Below are 22686 nucleotides of genomic sequence, written 5' to 3' on the forward strand. Positions count from 1 at the left end.
AAGTGTCGAGGTACCACTGGTGGAAAGGAGCAGTCCGCTATCTAATAGCAGCTAAATTTGATTTTTGCATACCGAGCGAATCTCTTCCTTGCCGATTGATAATACTCGTCCATCAAAAGGCTTCTTCAAGGGTGCTGTCTAACAATGGATTATAAATCATTCATGAAGAAAGAAACCATTTTTCTTGTAACGAGGCCTTCGATTACTTAAAACAATATATTAAATCGTCGGGCTCATGATACGTCTCCGACAAATTAAACGTTAACCTGTTTGATGAATTTTAAAATTTCTCAGTTCATATGGGTGATAAATTTCTTGAAATGCCCTCGATGACTTAGTGGCGTAGTCATCATAAGCCAGGCTCGGACTTGAATGCTAAATCCAAATAAAGTAACCGAATATTTGTACTCAAACTGTAGAAACATCCCCGACTTCGCAGTGGTTCTCACAGGTTTTCGGAAAATCTCGTGTGCGTGGCAACGCCGCAGGGTAAAAACCTCTGCACAAGGCGCAAGCGTTGCCGTCCCGTCCTCGTTAGTTAAAGACTTTCTTGTGCACTTGCCAAAAGGGCATGAAATTCCATTTACTTCCGCCCGCCTGTTGACGATAAAGAAGGGCATAACAAGCTGTCGAGGAAGGTTCGTACAATCATCCCTGTTTTTGAGGGCAGAAATCTTCGATTTCGGGGGATGTTTTATTTCGTTGAGTGGTTTCGATTTGCTCACGAAATTTTATTAAAAAATGTGTTTTTTGTTGTAGTAAATATGTTCAGGTTTACCTGAGTGGAAAAAAAGAGTCGGCTCAGTCAAAGATCGATCCTGGAATTTGTAATTTGGAACCAGAAAAAATTCTCGAAAACTCTCTAGAGATATACTAAATTTTCAACTTTTTTATGTCTTAAAACTGAAAACTGGAACCAATTCTTTCCAGAATTTATTACAAATTGATAGACTTAAATAATGTTTTAAAAATTTGGAACGCAGTTTCAGAGGAACCCAGCACTTCAATTGGCATTTTCAGCTTTGAAACAAGAGATTTTTCAGAATTTACTACAAATTCGCAGATAAATTTTTAAGAAATCTTTGAAACCAAAAAGGGGGTTTTTGCAGCTCCCTGATATTTCACAGAAATTTCTAGACTTTCTAACAGATTTTTGGATTTAGCAATGCAGTTTATGAGGTGAAATTTCTTCAAATTTCCAGTCCGAACCCTTACTTAAGGGAAAATATTGTTTTCAATTAATTTTGGCTGAGAATACTTTGCAATCCCACACTTCAACAATCCCCTCGTCCCCCTTGTGTGTGAGGCGCGGAAACGTATTTATTTTTTTAACATTATTCCGCAGGAAAAATCACTTTTGGCCCACAAAATATGTTTTTTACAATAAATCTCTCCTTTCCACCTCAGAAAGTTGTCACCCAGTGACCCCAAGCGCACCTGAAATATTCCCAAGCATTCAACTAGTTACCATACTCTCTCCGAAGAATAATTTCGAAATTGCGTGACTATCTAAAGCTCATTTATCCGACTTGGGTTAAATTTTTATCAGGATGCGTGACAGGCCATCCTACAAATTTCCACAGGCAATTGAGCACTACTCGAGGCTCAATTACCGGACAAGCAAAATTAAATGTTTCAATTAAGGCTTGTTGGGGTTTCAAAACCTTCTAAGTGCGGGTAAAAACAGAAGAAATCTATGTCTCGAGTTCGAGACAGTTTACGAGATATCCGAGATGTCTAGACTCTGAGACAATAATAAAAGATTGAGCACTTATGCGACATCTAAAACCTGTATATTAAAGGACGCTTTTAGCACACCGGAACTGGGACATTAATAAATGGGATAGAGGCACCACACGCAGTGTTGCCGATTGAATTGGCAATGGCACTTTGAACCCAATAATCTGCAGGACGAGCCAATTTGCCCGCATAAACTATGTGTTGCACTGAGAGCCCTTTAATTGGTAGTATGTGCCTAATTTCACTCCTCCCTATCTTGGTCCGAATCCGGCGTCCACGAACGCACTATTGCCAGACTTTCTTAATCGACAAGTACTAGCCTTCAGACTGTACATACATTTGCCCCCGTATTATGACCGTCCGCAGTCGTTCCGATTCGGCCTCGGCCCGTGCACTACGCTCTCCCTCCTCCTACTAAAACCCCGCAAGTGCAATTTCGGGCACTTGAGGAGGCGGCAACGCCGCAATCCACCCCAATCCCAATATCGCTCCAGCCATCAGCGACATAGCTACACAGCAACTGAGCAGCGCTGGTTCGGGGTCAGCTATCGTCTGCTCGGACGGTCGATTCGGTTTCTTTGCTTCTGTAGAAACGGCTTTAGCTAATAGTGCAGGTGCTTTTTCTTTGTGTTCATTGCATTACTGGACAAGTGCCATCGATGTATTTTTGGATATAACCCGAAAAGAGGAGAGACGTAGCTGAAAGAGCGTATGTAGGTCTAAAGTTCGTTTGTGCATGTATAATGTAGTTTTAGGAGGGTGAGAAGTGGGAAAATGGATTGAAGCCTCGATGAGGTATTGAGCTTTCCCGGTGGTGGTGGTAGGAGGAACCACTACCATCCCTTAAACTCATCGGTCTTTTAATTGTTAATTTAAGCATCGGATGCGGTCGAGGAAAGGTTGATCATCACATGCGCTCATAGGCAGACCTCCGTGCAATATGAATATAAAAATACCCGATCATTTCCCGTATTGATTAGGAAATTAAACTATTATAAGGAACCTACCTTTGAGCATATACAGGGCGTAACATACTATCGTGTTGATATTTCAGGGGGGCAATAGCGCTCCGTAAAATTATTTAAAAAATGCTAATAGAGCCGTTGTCAAAAACGCACCTTTTCAATATACAGGGTGGCAAAGTTTCACATTTTTTCCCATATTTTGCGTTTTTCTCACGTATGCCTGGGCTTAAAATTTTCAAATTTCGTTTAAGATCCTCTACGAACAAAATGTCAAAATCGTTGGTAGTCATGTACAGAGTGTTACGTTTTTTGGCTCACGAACTATTTTATGCTTTGTATTTTTTTTGGTACGCCCTATACGAATTCTGACGCCAAATTTCAATTCCTTCTTCAATTCTTTAGCTTTTTGGGATCTTGCAGTATTTCCGTATCTTTCAGTGTTTTCCTAAATTTGGCAAGAATAGATATCCATGCAAATTAAGAATGTACAGGAAGCAAGGTAAATGAATAATCGTCTGACTTAGTTATCAACTATCTGAAGCAATTCGTAACTTTTAATCAAATTTCTTAAAACAAAAATGGATCTAAACAAAAAGAAAATTGCAAAAACTGCTGAAAATGTGCCATCCTGTATATAGCAAATGGTGCGTTTTTGACCATCGGTCTATTAGCACTTTTTATTTTGCAGGGTACTATCGCCCCCTGAAATATCTCCATGATGACGTTACACCCTGTAGGGCATCATCTACCTATTAAAACTGCAATCATTGAATCGATACCTCGGACTAATAAATCATGATAATATTAAAGGGAGGAATTTAATAATGCGTAGGTCAAATGTTGTGGTTTGGGTGGCAAATTTAACAACCTCGTATGGCACGAACCAGGGTCGTACTAGGGGGAAAAAAGTAAACTTGAGGAACGCCCTGTTTAGCTCCTTTAATTTAGGAATTTCTTCAAATTCGTCTTATTTAGATGCGTCACTGAGCATCATATATTTCGGGCTGAGGATATTCCGCCGCAAAACAGAAAATTTTGCAGTACCATCTAATCAGGGCCGTACCAAGAGGGGTCAGAAAGCTTGAACAAAATCTATTCTATTTAGGCCTACCTCTGGAACTTAAGTACGCCGCTGTCACACGAGGGGTCATGTAAATAAAAAAAAATACCAGCAAAACCCGTTCTATCTAGACCTTTTAATTGAAAAATTCCTACCAGCTCATGGAAATTAAGTATGTTACTGAGCATCGTAAATTTCAGCATTCCTTTATTGCTAGAAAATTTTACAGAGATATTTGAATAATCGCAGGACTACGAGGGGGGAGAAAATAGAACTGCGATTAGAAGATTTTTCAAAAAGATCTGGATCATATATGGGCCGTATCAAGGGGGGTCGGGGAAGTAGAAAGTGCATTTTATTCAGTTCAAGTTGGTTTTCGTTTAAATATGCCTCTGGCATCGTATGACTCATACTTCAGACATCTATCTGTAACTAGAAATGTTTTGAAAAACTTCTGAATAATATCAGGTCCGTACAAGAGGGATAAGAAATCAGGAAAATCCAATAAAATCAATTGCGATTAGACCTGTTAATTCCTGCGAGTCCCTTCGAATTAAATACGTCAATGAAAATCGTATATTTCATCCTCTGGACATTCATTTGTAATAAAAAAAAACTTTTCGAACGCATCTGAATAATAGCAGGGCCGTACCGAGCAGATCCGTGCAAGTAGAAAAATCAATTCAATTTAGTTCTGCTGCCTGTAAAGCTTCTGAGACTCTAATGATAGCCTGGAGATTTCATGCTTCTGGTCATCCTCCATGATTAGAAAATTATTAATTTCTGCAATATTTACATATGAAAGTGCTTCCTGAAAACTGCATTTAAGTTGGGTTATTGATCGAATGAATCACCATGATATAGAGGTTTTATGTGAAATTACTGCAATAATTACTACATAGAGCCGTTAGGGCATGCTCGATGAGATTAGCCTAGTTTCGATCATGAAACGAATCAATTCTGGGCATATGCCTATTTTCGAATATATGAGACTTGGACTTCCTGATCTGAGAGACGCGCTAGATCGGTCTTCCACATAAAGGGTCCGACTGCGCGAGTGAATGGGGCGAAAGAGCGCATTGAATAGTCAAACTACTAATTATCTCTGTAGAAATGCCGCTGATTCTAATGGCAGTTAATCTAATTAATGACTTGGCCCAATTCCGGCCCCTCGTGAAAAATTTTCAGTAATTAGTTTCGTAACTGCGCTCGTTGCAGATAAAGTTCGTTACCGCCGAGGTTACGGCACTAATCCTGCAATGTAACACAATGAACTGCTGAATATTTGCAGGGGCAATCTGCATGCGAACTCATATAATTTCTTTTTGAAGAGCGAACCCGGAACACCGATCTGATCGAAGACGAGCGGAAATCGCATTGCATTACTGTGCGTTTACATTAAACTCGCACGTAAATTTCGGTGCCGTTAACCTTATTAGTTTGTTATCGTTGGTGGGCTCTGTTTACGGGTGCCGAATTTTTCTACGTATAAACGAAGGCACGGTGCGATTTTACGTGCGATCGGGGGAAACCGGCCCAGAACATCCATCCGATATTTGATACCCAGACCGTGCCTGCAAAGCTCGATTCTTGTTAAACCTCATAAATTATAAGTAATTTATAGTCCGGTAAATATGCATTGACATGTGCTTATTAACAATGTAACATAGGATTTCTTTGCCTTTTTTGATCGCGTCTTAACTGATACCATTAAAAGCGGTCATCAATTCTTGTCTTTAGAGCCTGCCTCGTTTCTGCACCTAAAGCATGGCAGCGCCCGCAAAAACTTTATTATGAGCAATAAGGCATCTTCGCTGACTATTATAAAAGTGAAAAAAAGATGAGTATTTCGATTGCCAATAAAGACTGGCACTGATATTACAGTGGTATGCGCTAAGCGTGTAATTGAGTTCACGTCTAAGTGGTACGCATGACATAAATCACTTCGTGGAAAATGGTTCTCTTCGCAGCACCTAATTGCGTTTTTAAGGTCGGGTTTAATTTAAGAAGCGCCCGGAAATTTTCCCGATGGAGCACCACGAGTACCACACATATTGTTATTTAGAGCCATTGATGCGCCCGGCGATGGTATCAGTGTCGCCAAGATTCTCTGTCGGTCACTCGATTTATGCAGGAATTCCGAGATGGTAGTACCAAGTTGTACGGTAGCTGCTGCTCACAACTTAGAATCGTATCATATTATATCATCTGCCTATGTATATGTGTAATTTATGAAGTTTAAACGCACTAAAACTGTCGGATTAAAAGATCGCATAAAGGTGTACACTTCGAGAGCGTACACTTAAATGTTGGCCATTTTTCTAATCTCTTTTAACTTTTTACATTCGCCATAAAGATAAATATGGGAGAGTTGTGTGCGTGCTGTGCTCGTTCGCGAAGACGTTTCGTTGTAGAAATTCGTGTTCAATGCATCTGCATAGGAGCTTGGAGTGCAAGGAAAGGCACGAGGGATGTTCAATTTGAGCAAAAAAAAAACCAAGGCGAGTTTGGAAAAAGGCCGGAACTGTTGGAGAATTTCTGGAAATGGCAGAAACATTTTAATAATCAAAAGTATTAGAATCAGACTTGGGAAAACTTCTGGATATTCCCCCTTCTGGGTGCGACCCTAACTTTTTCATGGCCGTATTGGTGATTTATTTTTTAAATTTATGACCCCTCAAAATGCCACCCTTATTGGACTTTTCACAGCTTCAACCAATTTAAACTGACCACTCATTTCCTTGGTTTTTCAATCTCTTTTGGCACAGCCCGGAAATTTTTTCGGTGTCAGTTCTGCGCTACAGATTTTAGCATCTTTTTCTAATACTAATAAACCGAGAAACTTAAGATTTTGTACAAAAATCTTCGCAATCTCTAACTACCACTAAAGTCAGCGACGTGCGTTGTTTCTCGAATTGACTAGAATTTTAAAAAAGCGAATTTGGTGATAATTTAAGAAAAACTTGCAACTCCAGTTTTCAAGACCTTGTAGGAGCGTTACTGACTTGAAAAAAATCATCTGATAAATTTCAAGTTTCAAAAAAGGTTCATCAGGGTTCTTGAAGAAGTCAGTAGGCTTAAAACTTAAAAAGTGCCTATTCCTCTGCCTTTAACGGGACCTTAAAACCAAAAATTCCTACGTAAAATTGGGGACACTGCTTAGCAAAAAGGAGGGACACCTATGGAACAAAAAAGTCTCTACGCCTACATTCTAAACGTCTCATAACCCAAATGGAAATTTTTGGGCTTCTCCCGAATCCCTCCAGGGGCGTGCCAGTGTGGCTCTTAAAAGCGTTAATTCTCATTTTCTCGAACTAAAGGCTTCCACAATGATTTTTTCTGTCTGTGACACGCGTATCTATAGAAATCGAAAATTTCATCTCAGTGACGTTGTGCGAAGATTTCTAGGAGGATTTTCTACCATTTTCTTAATAAAAAAATTTCCCTGAATGTTCGAAAAGCATCGAATCATCTGAGGAGATACGTTTCTGAATATCAAGAACCCCTACTCCTCCGTTTAACCAGACGTTCCATGACTTAACTTTGTTGCCACGTGCTTGAAAGCTTGTTAAGAGGTGCAGCCTCTCTCGAAGGGCAAGGACGCGTAAAAAGCCCCCTTAAATTCCAATCATTCTCAAATCTTCTAATATTTTTTCCCAGCACATTCCCGCAATATTTACCGCTGTAGAACCATCTGCGGCGCTCCGAAAGCCGCTTTGGTTACACAACATTATCGCAATTTAATTTAACAGCAAATTGTTTATGAGTAGTTAAACATTTTATGTAAAGCTTGTAAACTAATGAATTTATTTCGAGCCATAAAGAACGCTTGGCAGAGACTCAAAGGCGTATATGCCGCGAAATCGTATTAAACTTTTTCCATATCATCGCACCCACGCAGTACCACCCATATAAGTCCAAGAGCTGTCAGGTCGAGTTTTTGTGATAAATTTACATGTAGGAACATTTTTAATACCGACGAAGAACAGCTGGTTTGAGCGTTAAATCATACTGCGACATTTCGCCAATATTGTAGCGCGCAGTAAAAAATATTAACGTATTGACAAAATAGTCCTCCCCAGGGCAATTTAGGGCTACCCCTCGGCCTTTGTGGCCTCCTAAAAGCAATCAAGAGAGGTAAAGTTAAAATTACGTTTTCCATGCAGGCCTGGGGTGAGAATTGTGGGGTTGAAATAGTGCCGCGTGGGAAATAATAATCTGCTAAAGGTGTTTTTACCGAACGCCTTCTTATCAATGCTTTGGTGGTATCTCGAGAACCACTTGCACAATAATAGAACATAATTTAAGCACTTAAACTGGGAATGTTATGGGTGTTTTATACCTATAGATCCTGCGGATTTCTTGCATTAGCGCCGTAAACTTGGGACATTAAATATCAGCTTATAAATTACATAGACAGAGCGCTATAAGTTAGCTATTAAATAGCTAGCAGGGATGGCACTACAGAAAATCGTTTATTTACACTTCTTTTATATGCGTTGATTAAAGCATGTGAAACTTAGAACAGTTCTGTTCATCCAGGGAATTATGAGCTCCCAGGGTGAGTAATTTAAGGTGCATCCTAGTGAATTTCCTCGCCGGAAATTGAGAAATCGATTTTCCAAATGTCTCCTTCCCGTCCCTATTTCTCTCTCTACAAACAGCAAACCCTCAAATTCCTACATTAAGCAGAAATCGTAAACTTAAAAATGTTTCTTGCCTAACTCTTTTGTTTGGAACACGTATCTAGCGCTGTTAGCAGTAAATGGCTATAAAACACCCATGGAGACCTGCGAAATACGAACTCGAGTTAAACCCATAAAAATGTTATTGAGTAGAATGCAAGCTCCTATACAGGGTGGCAAAAACACTGGAAATTTATGTTTTGACAGTTGGTTGTTATGGAATTGTTGCTTCTATTAGTTCAGGTTACTTGTTGCCGTAAGCGCAATTTAAGTTAACGAAAAAGCGTGATTTACGTTACTCCACAGCTCTCTATTCAGGCCAGTTTAAGTCACTCGAGCCATTTTCATTCCGGCCTAATTCAGATTATTGAAGGAATTCATGCAAAAAGTGATTAAATTGTTGCTAATTTAAGTCAACAATTTAATTTTTATTTAAGTTAACGTGCAGCAATGGACTGTTGGGACTCAAATCAATCTGGAACAGAATATATTACACCGAGGCATGTATTTGCATATACCGCGTATGTTGGATGGTTTGATTTAAGGGGCAGTGCATCTGCGTTCGATGCTGCTTCATTGGAGTAAGAAAGACTTTGTAAGGACGAATGAGAGAGGTCCAAAAAAAGAAAAGGGACTGCCAATAGAGGGATTTGTCAGGCAGGAAACCTAGAAGCTCTCTTGATATTCAGAGGAGTAAAATACCACAAGGGAGGCAAGATCCCCACAAAGAAATGACAACCCCGATTTGGGGCAAAGGTTTATCGAAAAAATTGTTTAAAAAAAGGGTCCAAATAGAGGTCGTTAAATGAAACGTTGCGGCGATAGCTGATTAAACAGCTATAACAACCCCAATTTGGGGCAGCGGCTTATCAAAAAAATATTCCCAGGAAGGTCTAAATTGTGGTCGTCCAGTGAAACGTTGTGGAGGCAACCGATTACGTCGCTGTAGTGACCCCAATTTGAGGTAATGGTTCATCGGAAAAAGAGTCTGAAAAGGACCCAAATTGTAGCCAGTCAGTGATATGCTATCAAGGACACAAAAATCACCTGCAAGTTACCTGAATCTGGGGACAACGGTTAAAGAAAAAAGGATCTGCAAACGGCGAAAATTGCGATCGTTCAATGAAACCATGTAGAGCCAGCAAATAACGACCCCAAGCAGTTTTGATATTCAGAGCAAAATTGCTCTAAGTGAGCAGGAATTCCTACAAAGGAGGAAAAATTTGTGGGACAAAGTGGGGAAGGTCCAGGGGAAATCGGCAAATAGAGCTGCTGATGATGATGATGATAGTCGTCAAACGTTGAAGAGTTTTGCGACAAAACCGTAAATACGATGAGATTTTTGATAAATAAATTTCTACTTTCACTGCACACTCACTAGGAAATGCACAGTTATTGAACAAGGTCGAAATCTATTTTTGTCAAAGCTAAATTGCGATAACGGAGTTTTTTTAGAACCACATATCGTGTTATTAAACGAATACGTTAACGGATTGTTATAAACAACAGTAGGAATTGCGATACATTCCTTAATTGGTGGTTTATTCAGCTTCAGTTTCGAATGTGCATGGACCACACACCTCGGCCCCATTTCATCATTGAATGCCACATGTCCTCTATATCGGATTTCCAGGAGGCCACACGTGACTTTTTGGAGAAACTCCCCCAGTAAATCGTAATATTGTTCGAGAGGAAAATGGCAATTGCCACTATTGCCGTCCCATGTGTTTAATTGGTTCTAATATGCTTTTTCCGCACAATTATATAACGCAACTCTATTACACATTATTGCGTCACTTCAGAACCAAATCGAAATATTTAATAGCGACTTGGTTCTGATCTTTTAACAATACTGTCTGTCCCCTTCGCAAATTCCTTATCGGGGTCCGTAATAAACCTGCATGGTTTGTTCGCCATAATAAAACTAAACTCAACAATAAAACGCTGGACGCAATAACAGTAAAAAGAACATAAATTACACCCGCATACGTTTACACAGCCAATGATGCCGTACATACTCAATTCCATTATACCTGTAGCACAATATGAGGTATAAATTTATGAAGGTTCTATGTTCTTTACCAATTAGACCGCCATCGCTAAGAGGAGTCATGTGGACAATATGCAAACTGATACGTTTGTGTTCTTGAGGATACCGCTCGATATAGTGACCAGCCATGCAAGACAACATTTGATCCATCGGTAAATAACTGTACCGGATAGGGACTGGATGAACTGCGGCTTTATGTTCAGGAGTCATTATTTCCGAAAACTGTCTGTAAAAATCAAAAACAAACGGGGTGCACACAGGGTGCACACTTTATTGCACTAAAGGAATTTATGCAGAAATGAGATGCACACAGGGCACAAGCCTTATTGCACCAAAGAATTGGATGTGTAATGGGATGTGCCCACTTTGTCGCACCAAAGTATTTGACGCAATAATGGGGTGCACACTGGGTGTGCAATTTAACGCACCAAAGTATTTGACGCACTAATGGGGTGCACACCTTATTGCATCAAAGTGTTTGACGCAAGAGTGGGGGCCACACAGGGAACACACATTATTACATCAAACTGTTTGATGCAATAAGGTGTGTACCCTGTGTCATAATCAATCTATTAGTAAGCTTGATGTGTTTCATCAAGTAATAATTATTATTGTGGGAACGCCGTCACTAGAACTATTTTAATTAATAATAATACCCTGCCAGTCACATTATGTTGTGCTGAATCTTTGGTGATGAATAGACCCTTTTCTCAACTACTTTTCGCGATATTTCCTTGTTCCACAAAGCAGTATCGCGTGTTAGATACAAATCCCCATTAGGCTTCCAGTTTCTCGCTTTAATTAAATTTTAATCGTGTATAATAACTCCGACGTAGTACTACTACGAGCATGAAATATTCGATATGTTTTAATAATTCATGTAGCAGCACCTTTAATTGGTTTCGTAATTGTATCACACATGTCAAATCGAACGCGTTGGTAACTTAAGCAGCCACAATCGCTTGCGTAACGATTCTATTAAAATTTGATACGTTAATCAGCATTTATGATTATCATTATGGTACACGAACATGTTAGATCGTCGTGATTCACGATCTGTTTTCAAATTGCGTCATTTTTCGGGGCACAGCAGGTAGTAAACCAATTTTTTGGCACCGTAAACCATATAGGTCTATGGTATCGGTATCGCTTATTTGGGCAACAGTGGCATAACAAAGGAAATTCAGAAGAAAAATAATATAATAAATGATTCAACCCCAAAAAACAGTTTTGCAGATGTTTGAAACTCTAAGCAGAAATGATATTGCAATCCCATTTAATAGTAATGATGTTACATCCCCACCCCTTCCATCCACATGATATCCCATTTAAATCTACGTGAAGGGTAGCGTGTCATTCAGCAGAAATTCCAACAGTTGCACAACTGCCAACTCTGTCCACTCTGCAGCACCGGGACTATTTGACTGTTGACAAAAATTCTTATAATTTTTGGTTGAAGGGAGAGCGTTCAAATGTGAGCCATCCTATATATGTATATACATATAGATTTTCCTTTGGGATATCCTTGGACTCCTTAAAATTGGCTTCTGGATATTTCCGGCATGTCCAGTTGCCAGTAATCTTTTTTCCGGTAACTTTAGTTCAGTTTAAATTGAGCTGTAGGTACTTCATAATATTACGTTCCAAGGGATAAATCTTTGCCTTTTCTTCCTACAAATGTTTCCTCCATTTAAGGAACTTCTACTCAGAGTTTTTCCTTCCTCTGAATATTGAAACTAGGCACATAGCTAAGGAGCTATATCCCCCGAACAGAGTTAGAGAGACACGCACGTCCAACACAACAGACTTGAGACTATTGGACCATTAAAAATTTAGAATTCTAAATTTGATTTCTTTTCGAATGGTGAATTTTCATAATTATTAACTAAGCACGAAAATTCTGCGAATTTCATTGAATGGACCTTTTCCAGACTCTTTTTGCAATGAACCGTTGCTTCATTTTGAATTCTTGGAATTTTTTAACCCAAGTGGGAAAATTCTCAAGCCACAGCATATGCTTTATAGATAGAGATGACACTGATTTACCTGACCTGATATCGAAATCTGGGATAAAATTTAAATACTAAAATATGCAGCAATTCTCACCAATATGCGAACTGCTTGAATTTTTATGCTAATATTTCGACGAGACATTTTTGAAGGTAATTTCGTCAACATCAGATGTAGTCTGAGAGGAATTTTTCATTGTTTGGATGGGAACAAATCCTAATGCTCCTCTGATTCGTCTTTGAGTGAGAAATCTTTGAAGTTATTCATCTGAAAATGGAAAAAATGAGAGGCATATAGAAAAGGAGCTGTATCTCCCGAACATGGACAGATGAACACGAACGGTTTGTTGAGACTGACCAGACTTGGGCCTATTTGCCCTAAAAAAACAAAATTTTTTGTTTGATTTCTTTTTGAATATCGACTTTTTAAAAATTATTTAACTAAAAATGTAAAATTACAAATCTCATAGAAAAGAAGCTATGTTTTCTGAATTAGATAGACATACGCAATTTGTTGCATCCAGCCCACCAGATTTGAGCCTACGTGACCTGTAGAATGGTCAATATTTCAAAGAGAAATTTTCTTGGGTAATTTCGCTCATGCAGCCTGGCAGGAACTTTTCAAGGTTCGGATGGGAAAAAACCCATAATCCCCCTCGCTCATAAATCAAAATTTTATTTGCGTGTAATAATAATTCCCTTGGAGGAGATACAATATTTACGACATCTCGTAAGTGTCTTAGAACTACATGGAAATAGGGAATACCTTTCATAACGACCCCCGTAATCGGCTCTTTAATCCATTTAAATCTTGAAATGTTAACACTTATCGTGATATAAATCGGTTTGAAGAAAATGTAATGTAATCGTATTCACGGTTTAAGTACCATCATATTCAGCCTAAGTTGTGCTTTGTTCATGTACTATCAAGTCGAAAGGTAGATTTTACAGCGAGCTTTAAACGATTATTTACCTTACGGGATTTGAGAAGAAAAAACGATTGTGTGTGTATGGGAGAGAACTGTAGAAATCGCGCTGATCTGGCTAGTTGTTAGTAGGTGCTCGGTATTCGACGAAGAATGGTAACTCGAGGAACCCGTAAGAACCACTCCAAGTGAACCGTGATACGGTTTTGGCGCGTGAAGGTTCAGTGGATTTAAAAATCGCTTTTTGATTAGCTCGGTGCATATAAGTATTATTACTCCTGCTGTGACCTTGTTGGATTATTGTGCCGCTCCATGAACCCAGTGGATTAAAATGTGCACCTAAGGTGAGCTCAAACATTACCAGGAACCCACCATGGGAAATTTATCGCCGAGTGTTGCATGTCGCTTAAAGGGACACTTCAGTTATGAAAATGTCCGCATTATCTTGATGAGTGTTTAAACGAGATTTGCCAGTTAAAAGTATGCCAGAATCTGACCAATTTAAATGCCGCCAATTAACCAGTTTCAAAACCACTATTTTCGTGTTCGACAAAAACTCAGGCATTTTAATTCGGATTGTAACGACAATTTAATGTGCTGTTTTGTATAAAATGTGTGTTGACCACCTGAATTCACTCTGTCCGCCACTGTGAAAATTTAAAACGAGGAACCGTTTGCAGCATATGCTGAAGAAAAATTTATTTGACCACCTGAAGTTACCATTTCCGCCACTGCGGAAATTTAAAACGAGGACCATTTGCTATGTATGCTGCAGAAGTTCGATTTCCAATAATAATTAATTAAATCAGTAAATGATACGGAAAAGTCAGAAATCTGCTCCTTTCCCGTGCTACAAACACGAATCTCGATTCTTATTTTCCTCGGCTTTTTACCGATTTGTCATAAAATATACAGCATTGTTATACTCAGTATCAAACGAGGTCAATGTGTTATTTAAACAAAAGGCCATTAAAGAAAGTGATTACAAGTAAAACAAATTATACAAAAGTGTTTTACAATGGTAGCGAAAATTGGTTCACGTTAGTCGGTTGGATGGTTCAATGTCTCAATGAGTTTTTGTAAAAATTTTCTTTACATCCTCACTTAGCTTTCAGTAGAATGAGTGCGCCTCACTGAAATAAGAGGCTACCCTCACTATCACACGTAATAAGAGAGGAACTTAGCGCTACGCTTGAGAACGAATAGAAACAGGATTTCACTGTTCTTGTTGTTTGCATTCAAGTCACTATGCATTGAAATCGAGAGAAATTATTGCTTCACGCCTGCTCTATTTGCTAATGAAAATATTATTAATCAACTGTATTTCAAGCATTAAATTTTAATTTGCGAAGCTGCTTTGATTTTCATTGCTTGAACGTTACAGAACTTCCTTTCCTTGCCTACCATCAAATGACTACATAGATATTATGTGAAGTATCAGCTTCAAGTATGCTCTATCTACTAACGAAAACCTCATTAATCTACTGAAAACAAGTGTACATCACCAAGTAGAATTGAAATTCACTTTGTAATCCTCTTTTAGAGTTTTCTTGAGCGTTACCTTGTTTAGAGTCAGGTAACTGCATTGAAATCGACAATCTACAACGCCCCTGGTAATTTTACATACGACGAACCAATTTTCAATGTTTTTAAATGAAACTTTAGATTTTTGAAAAATTCAAAAATCAATGGCGTAACTTGTTCTTAAGCACCGAATTATTTTCTTAAAATTCGTAGTAATACATAAGAGAGTTTGGCACCCTCAGCAATCAGCCCACTGCGTCTCTGGTTATGTTACAAATAACTAAGCAATCTTCAGCGTTTGTAACTTCAAATCTCGACATGTATTTGTAATAATCAGTGGCGTAGCTGCCTAATAGAACATTACTTCCACATTCAATCAAGCGAAAAATTCATGAAATGGAGAGCCCTGAAATATTAAAAAATGGGATTAAAAAATCCTAAAGGGCCTCACAATTCCCCATCAAGGTCCAATACAGATAAATTATTAAAAACTGAGAATCCAAGAAAGTTGTCCAAATTGTAGCTGGAAACCTGTCCTAGTTGGCGTTCAATATCTCATAAACGCAGTACTTTAAAGGACAGGTTGAGACTCAATGGGAATTGGGATAAATTAAGAGCGACTGGGGGTGAAGCGAACTGAAGGAATCGCTAGATTCTCCCAGGAATAGACTGATAAAGAGTTTGAAAAACTCCTCTGAAAGTGGCAAAAATCTCTTATTTCAAGGTATACTCAAAGCTCACATTTCCAGCTTAGCGCTACAATTTTTATTTGCCCTTTTTACGCGGACTTGTCACAATATTCCAACAATAATCCAATTTCATAATTAAGCAGATTTGCAAACGTTGTAAGCTAAATTGCTTTGTGCATGCATGCGGAATACTATAAGTGGATTTGGCATCAAGATAATTGAAGTGACCTTGTTGAATACACTTCCTTTTTATTTCATTGAATGGACGAAATGCGGGTGGTCATTTCGCATATGATTATGATGGTGAATGTGTAAATTTCATAGGTCAAACTCTTTCATAAGCGATCATTGCATAAGTAGCCTTTCTCATGGCTAGAGGTGGTACCGCTACGCGTTTACAAATATTTGGCTATCGCTTATTAATTCATCGTGGAAACAGTTATAAAATGGGAAGGTCAGTTACGCCATTGGTACTGGGTTATCACGATGTGGTCTGAATATTCCGGTAAAAGATTTTACGAGGATTTAATCTTCTGAAAGTTGGAGCGAGAACGGTATTTTACTTACCGCTTTGCCCCATGAGCGTTGACCATTCAAAACAATCCTTTTTAGACCTTGACTTACGAGCGATAGCAAATTCGGCCGCTTTATCTCAAAACCGTCAAAATATCAATTAAAGCTCACTAACCTTGATATTATATTAAGTACCTGTTGGCGCATATTAAGATCTTGTGGGGAAACAATTTCGTGTAGTGGCCGGTGATTTATTGCGCCTTTTTAGGCGGTGATTATCAAATTTAATAGCGATAATTTAACTAAGTGATTAAGATAAATACGATCAAAAACGAGAGTTGCTCAAACGGCCAATAACAGTAATAACAATTTAATAACACATCCTGGTAGCTTACCTGAAATGTTATTGGACGAATTATGGGCTCTTACAAGTAACAACTTTAATATATCAATTAGTTGGAGGGTAAGAAGTAACTGCCTTGTTATTTTAGCACCGTATTATAGCTCGGGAATGGTAATTTAAAACTTAATAATTTATCCAATAATGCAATAATAAGAATAAGTGATTAATAATCTATAAGTATACGCGCACTGGACGCATTTGACCTGTATGGTTGTGGTGCGCCTTTTGCGCTGATTTCCAGTGCCCTGAGGAGGAACTAAGAATGTTGCGAAACGTTGGATGTCAAAACAACCGACTATTTTTCTTTTTTTGTTGGGTTTGATTGGTTGCTCGAACCACACGAACACTCACATCTTTGAGGGATCGTTACGCTACATAATCGATTTCAGTGTCGATCTTCGTCCTTCGGATATTGAATTTTAGACATAATTCTTCAGGTTTAAAATCCAATAAAAGCCAAGGGCGTTCGTGTTGTCGCAGAAGTTCCAAAATTTACAGAGCTCTGACATCGATTTTACTTGATTGTTAGCTGTCTCTAATCCCTTGACACGTACGCTCCTGGTTCCTATCAATGTGCTTTGAACTAGAGAATCTTGTGAAGAATTCTTCAAGTTTTCAAATCGAACGGCAAATAGTGACGTTTTTACTTCCGCGAGAGTTGTAAAGGGTTTCGGAGAATCGATTTTAGTTCTTATTATTTACATGTGGTTTAAATCACATAACTTTTTAGTCACGTCGCAAAATGTGACGATTGAGCACCGCCTTAGGTAATACTCATAAATTTAATGTGCTAAAAAAGAATAGAGATATATTTAAATGTATAAACATAACCGTATTTTTTTTGCACGGTTGCCGCTTGATTGGTTGACGTTTTTTGTTCAATTTAATTTTAAAACTTTTTTGCTTATTGGTGTGATAATTATTTGCTCTGGATCTAACAATACTGTTAAATACTGCTAAATACAGATAGCGCTGCACCTGACAAATTCCTACTATATGTTAATTTTTAAAAGATGTGGCATCACTGCTGATATGAAACCTGTGGCGTGCATGAAAAGTTACGTGATTTTAACCATAGTTCCTTCCTGTAATGTACCTTATGGTACGACATTGATTTCTGCATATATTCTTCCGGGTACAGAAATCTGTCGAGAATTGGACAAAAGTACGCATGTTTTATACGTTTAAGGCGGTTTGCTCACTTTTTTATTTTGTTGGAGAAAAGCGGCTCGCACGCAAGTAGTTTTTTCCCGGCGATTCTGTGAAACCAGGAAAAAACTGTCGTTCCTTAGCGATTGAGACGAGAAATTTCTCCAATAATTTAACTTCTCAAAAAACATTTACAGAATTCTTTAGATTTTAAAATTCCAGGAAAGACAGTGTCGTACATAGCTTCACAGAATCTCCACGAATTTCTACGAAATAGAAACTTTCCATGACTTTTGACCTTGTGGTACGACCTTAGTTTCTGCAAATGTGCTTTCAAGTGCAAAATTTGGCAGAGTTCGTTAGGCTTTCAAATCTAATGAGGAGCAGTCGCGTGTTCAGTTCCACCAAAACTATCATGGACTTCAAAAGAGTTTAGATGCAGGCATGGGTTTCTGTTTCAGACACATAATTTCAAAAGACAGTGGCGTGCCCAGTTCCACATAATTGTTAAAAGTTTCTGCAATGTAGAATGTTAAACATCGCCATTATATGATTTATTACTCCTTGTGATCCGCTTATGGCACAACCCTGATTTCTGTAAATGCCCTTTCAAGTAGAAAAAATTGCAGGGAATTCTCCTGGCTTTCAAATTCCGTAAAAGGCAGTGGCGTGCCTCGTTCGATAGAATCTTTAGGAATTTCGAAAATGTAGAGAATTCATATGCAGTATACAGTTATCAGAGAGAAGAATTTGGAAAAATCGTTACCAGCGAAGCAATTCTTCCACATCAAGCAATTTCAGACTGAATAACATTTCAAGCATTGTACGTGAACACTAAAACAGTGATGGCGCATTTTGTCTGAAAATTTTACCATGAGAAAAAGAAGTGTGTTATTCGACGCCTCTGAGAATAGCTGCACCGGGCATATTACGTAATCAACAGCATTAATCTCAGGCAGAGAATACGTGACTTTCAAAATCTAAATAGTACCTAATTATCCACGGAATAGGTTTTTAATAGCAGGTTGCCTAGCAGACGCTTCCGGGAATGCAACGACTCCAAATCACCGCATCACTGTGGGATTTCCTCCGATACCTTTGATTCTCAACAGAAAAAAATATTAATGATAATGATAACTAAACATTAAGTCTATTTTTAAACTAGTACTAATAGCCAGTGGTCAAAGCGTGTTTCGTGGTATAACTTTGTTTAAACTCGGTACAACACACTCTCAATTGAAATTAACCTCCGAGCCTCAGCCTTTGCTATAAATCACTTGAAGATTAGTAGGTCAGTGGTGTGCATTGTTTATTAGTATCCCCAGGGATCTTTAAAGAGGAAAAGTTCCCCTGAAGTTCCGCATCATCTTCATGTCTTTTCGGTACGACACTGGCTTCATTGAAATTAACTTGCTTAGCTCAGCGTTTGCTCGAAATTCGATGGATTTTAAAGATTACTCGAAGACCCGCAGCTCAAAAATTTTGAAAATTTCCCAAAAATTGCCAATGAAAGAGGTACCTACTTTTTACGAACTTTCCAAGCATAAACCCCGATATTTCGACAACCAGTGGAGAGCAACTGCCTTAAAAAGAGAGCTCAAATTCTTTTGCTTTCTAAGATCCTGAGTCACGATAATAATTGTTTTTCAAGAACTACTTGAAGTGTCATGACCTGTGTAAGTCTCTAGAGTGCACTGGTCGTCCATAAATTTTCAAAGTAGAAAAGTTCTAGAGTTTCGTACCTTTTTCAAAGGAAGTTCTTCTTTTAAACTAGCACCAAAATGATGAAAGCACATTACAAGGCAGTGGCACCACGCCTATAATGTGTTCACCCATTTTAGCTGTCCGACTCCATTGGTACCCAAGCCACCATTACTACTTCCAAATAGTGTTACTTATCGGAACCAGTTCTGCATTCTATATCGTGTCTGGGCCAAATTAAAAAATGCTTTTGTTGCAATCTGAAACAATTTCGGATTGCACAATAGGACTTTTAACGAACCTGCATTAGGCCAATGGATAAATTGCACGTCTATAATGCTCGTATAGGCAATGTAGGTGAGACGGATAAATGGCTGCACCTGGGATAATGCAGTTTAACCTGATTTTGTTCGGAGCAAATCGAACTTTCCCCATCAGGATATAACACAATGTCTATGCTATTTAGTTGACACTCCATTGAATTATGCCTCTTTCTTTTCCCACCGTCTGTAGGTGGCTGTAAAAGAACTAAACCCTGAAAGATGGCATACTTAAATACCTCCCATGTAATTTCGCATTGATCACATCAGATCGTCTGTAAAAGTATCTACTGGAGCTAGCTGCTCTCCCACACATACAAACTACAAGTCTTCGCAATTCAATTATGATAAGATCGCTTTTGACACACCTTTTGTTTCTTACATATTTATCGGTGTCTGTCTGCGGTCCTTGTAAATGATCCTCAAGGGCACCATCAGGTTTAAGGCTATGATGATCGTTGGAGCTAGAAATCACCAATATCAATCATGCTCTATAACGAATTGCAGCCTTCACGAGAAAAGCTCTAATTAGGCACGGGGGAATACAAAATCACACAGGAGGTAAATTTCCTAATCGGAGCTGATCTTGATACATATTTTCGTAGATTTTCAACATTAACTACGTGGGCGAAACAACTTAAGCTCGTTTTACGTAACCGACAATTTACATTTCCTCCGTGGGCGCTGCTTTATCGTCCATACTGATCTAGTTTTGTTCAATAAATTCCATTTCATTTAAATAAAAGATTTCTCGGATCAGTCGAAAGGAGTCCAGCAAATGCACGAGTGTGGGGTGTCGCTGTACTATGTTGATCACTCGTTCTAAGGTCGAGCAGGTGTTGGGACCTTTAAATCATATGGGAAGTGATCAAAAGTCAAGGAGAGAACATGTTGTAATGGAGCTAATTGAGGTCGAGTAGACCGGAATTGTACGGGAAAGGGGTCCTTCCTGATGGGGGGCAGTGTAACGAGACTAGTTGGCTCAGGAAGGGTGACCGACCAAGTCATCTATTAGGCGGTGGGTGAACGTGGTCCATATAAGGCATTCCGATGACTCCTTTTGAAGCAGTATCGTGAACCCGAGGCAGGGTTGCGACATTTCGGCCAATATTTTCGGAACCCGTAGAGCAATCGTCTTAGCTTGAACTCTTTTGGTTTCTGAGATACTGAATTACTTTAATGACTAATTTAGCAATTTTGAAAGTTCTGTAAAATGGAGGTTCCTAAAAAGACTCTTCCAAAGCTGGAGAACTTCAATTGAGGTATAGAGGCGATTAATTGAGTGGTTCCACGAGTTCCGGATAGGAGGAATATCGTTTCTATCAAAATTTAACTTCTTAAATCCATTGCTATTCTTAGACTTCTTGGTTTCCTCAAATGGTCTACAACTCTAATAGTAGCTTTGTGACATTGTTGAGTCTCATACGGTGGTATCCAGATTTTAAAGGCAAGCTCCAGGCACAGGAGGCCTTTTTTCGGTCGTTAAAAGGTTTCTTTCTGTGGAGGATTCTTCTGTCTTCCAAAACTTGCGTCGGGTTGCGAAAACCCCATAATTGCTTATAACAACTTGTATTACCAAGTATCAAAGTCACACATCAAATCCTAATTAGGTAGAAGCACTGCGTCAGGAAACGACTGACAGGTATCTTGAAATAAGCCAGAATAATATTACATGTTACGTAATGTAAATTTTTTAGCATGTCTTATTCACGTCAATAAAATATAACGAAGGTGAACCCGAACCAATTTGTTTCGTTTCATTTGAATCTTATTACATGCGATTAATTGCTTGGGAAAGACGGCAATATTGCCGCGGTTAAAGCCTTATAAAAATCATTATTAAACAGCGGTTTTGCCACATTATACTATTGGACAAGGATGAGGAATGTTGCGTGATATTATGCAGTTAGGAATTAACTGTTAGTTTGCAACCAGTTGCTTGTCATCTGCAGCTGAGCTTTAATGAATTTCTCCGCGAAAAAAGCAGCCCTATAACATCAAAGATAGACAGAATGACCTTACCACTTTGGTAGTAGAAGATCATGGTGGTATGTGGACTAAAAAACTCGACGTGTTGCATAAGACCAAACCGGTTGATTCTTGGCTACAAAGAATTTAGTTGAAAGTAATTACTTATAATAATGAAACAGGTACCGTTAAACAATGTAAGTAACAACGTTATTAGTCCATTATAATGGCCCTTTAGAGGCGGTTTTTTGGTCAATTTCGCCGGCATACATAATTGATATGCCGCTTTGTACAGGGCGTCGGTCTCTGGGGCTCAACCGCGAGGATCTCGGAAACCGTGAAAGATACCAGGTCGGTTAAACTGGGGCAAAACTGCGCAATTTAAAGTCGGAAATATGCCCTTCCAAAATTTGATAGTAATTTAATCGAGCTTGGCGCACTTTTAACTCTCGCAGAATGCCTCAGAAACTCATCGGAAATTTTCAAATTTTGAAACCGCCCGACTCCAAGTCATTCAAATTTGCGACGCAACTTGACGTGGTACTTCCGAAACCCCACGATTGAGCTCCAGAGACGGACACCCTGTAACGGCCAAACCGATGCATGTGACCTAGACTCGTAGAAAAAGTTTCCGCAAATAACCAGATTACTTCTTTGACGATTCCAATTATCCGGCACGAAAAAGCAATTATTCATTTAAAATTCGTATCAGCCAAAACCGCACAAGATAATTTAAAAATAAGACATATTAGGCTAGCAGTAATAACGTGATGTAATGTTCTAGTTGAAGGATCGCATTAAGTTTTTATTGTAGGCCGAACCAATACTCAATATACAGTCTCGGTTATTGACTTATTGCGAAGACCTTCACTGAGACCATGGTGAGTGAATAAGTTCACGATCTGGTCGCACACTCGGCGTGTCATCTTTCTCTAGTAAAAACAATTCACGATGCTATGCGGCGTACTTCGTTTCGCTCTGGGC

At 38.8% G+C, this 22686-nt stretch overlaps 1 protein-coding gene across 3 annotated transcripts in view; it reads left to right on the forward strand.

Annotated features, from left to right (window-relative positions):
* The first annotated feature begins 2223 nt into the window (after nucleotides 1-2223).
* Nucleotides 2224-22686, forward strand: part of Prosap (prosap) — a 38084-nt gene continuing 17621 nt past the window's right edge. The window contains exon 1 of one of the 3 annotated variants that reach the window (XM_066401160.1): nucleotides 2224-2453. The gene's annotated coding sequence lies outside the window, so the exon portion shown is untranslated. Of the gene's footprint in view, nucleotides 2454-13547; nucleotides 13780-22686 lie in introns of those variants that run through there. The other 2 variants (XM_066401161.1, XM_066401159.1) reach the window with 2 other exon arrangements.

This window comes from Euwallacea similis, chromosome 22 (assembly GCF_039881205.1).
Source record: "Euwallacea similis isolate ESF13 chromosome 22, ESF131.1, whole genome shotgun sequence".
NCBI classification, from domain to species: Eukaryota; Metazoa; Arthropoda; class Insecta; order Coleoptera; family Curculionidae; genus Euwallacea; species Euwallacea similis.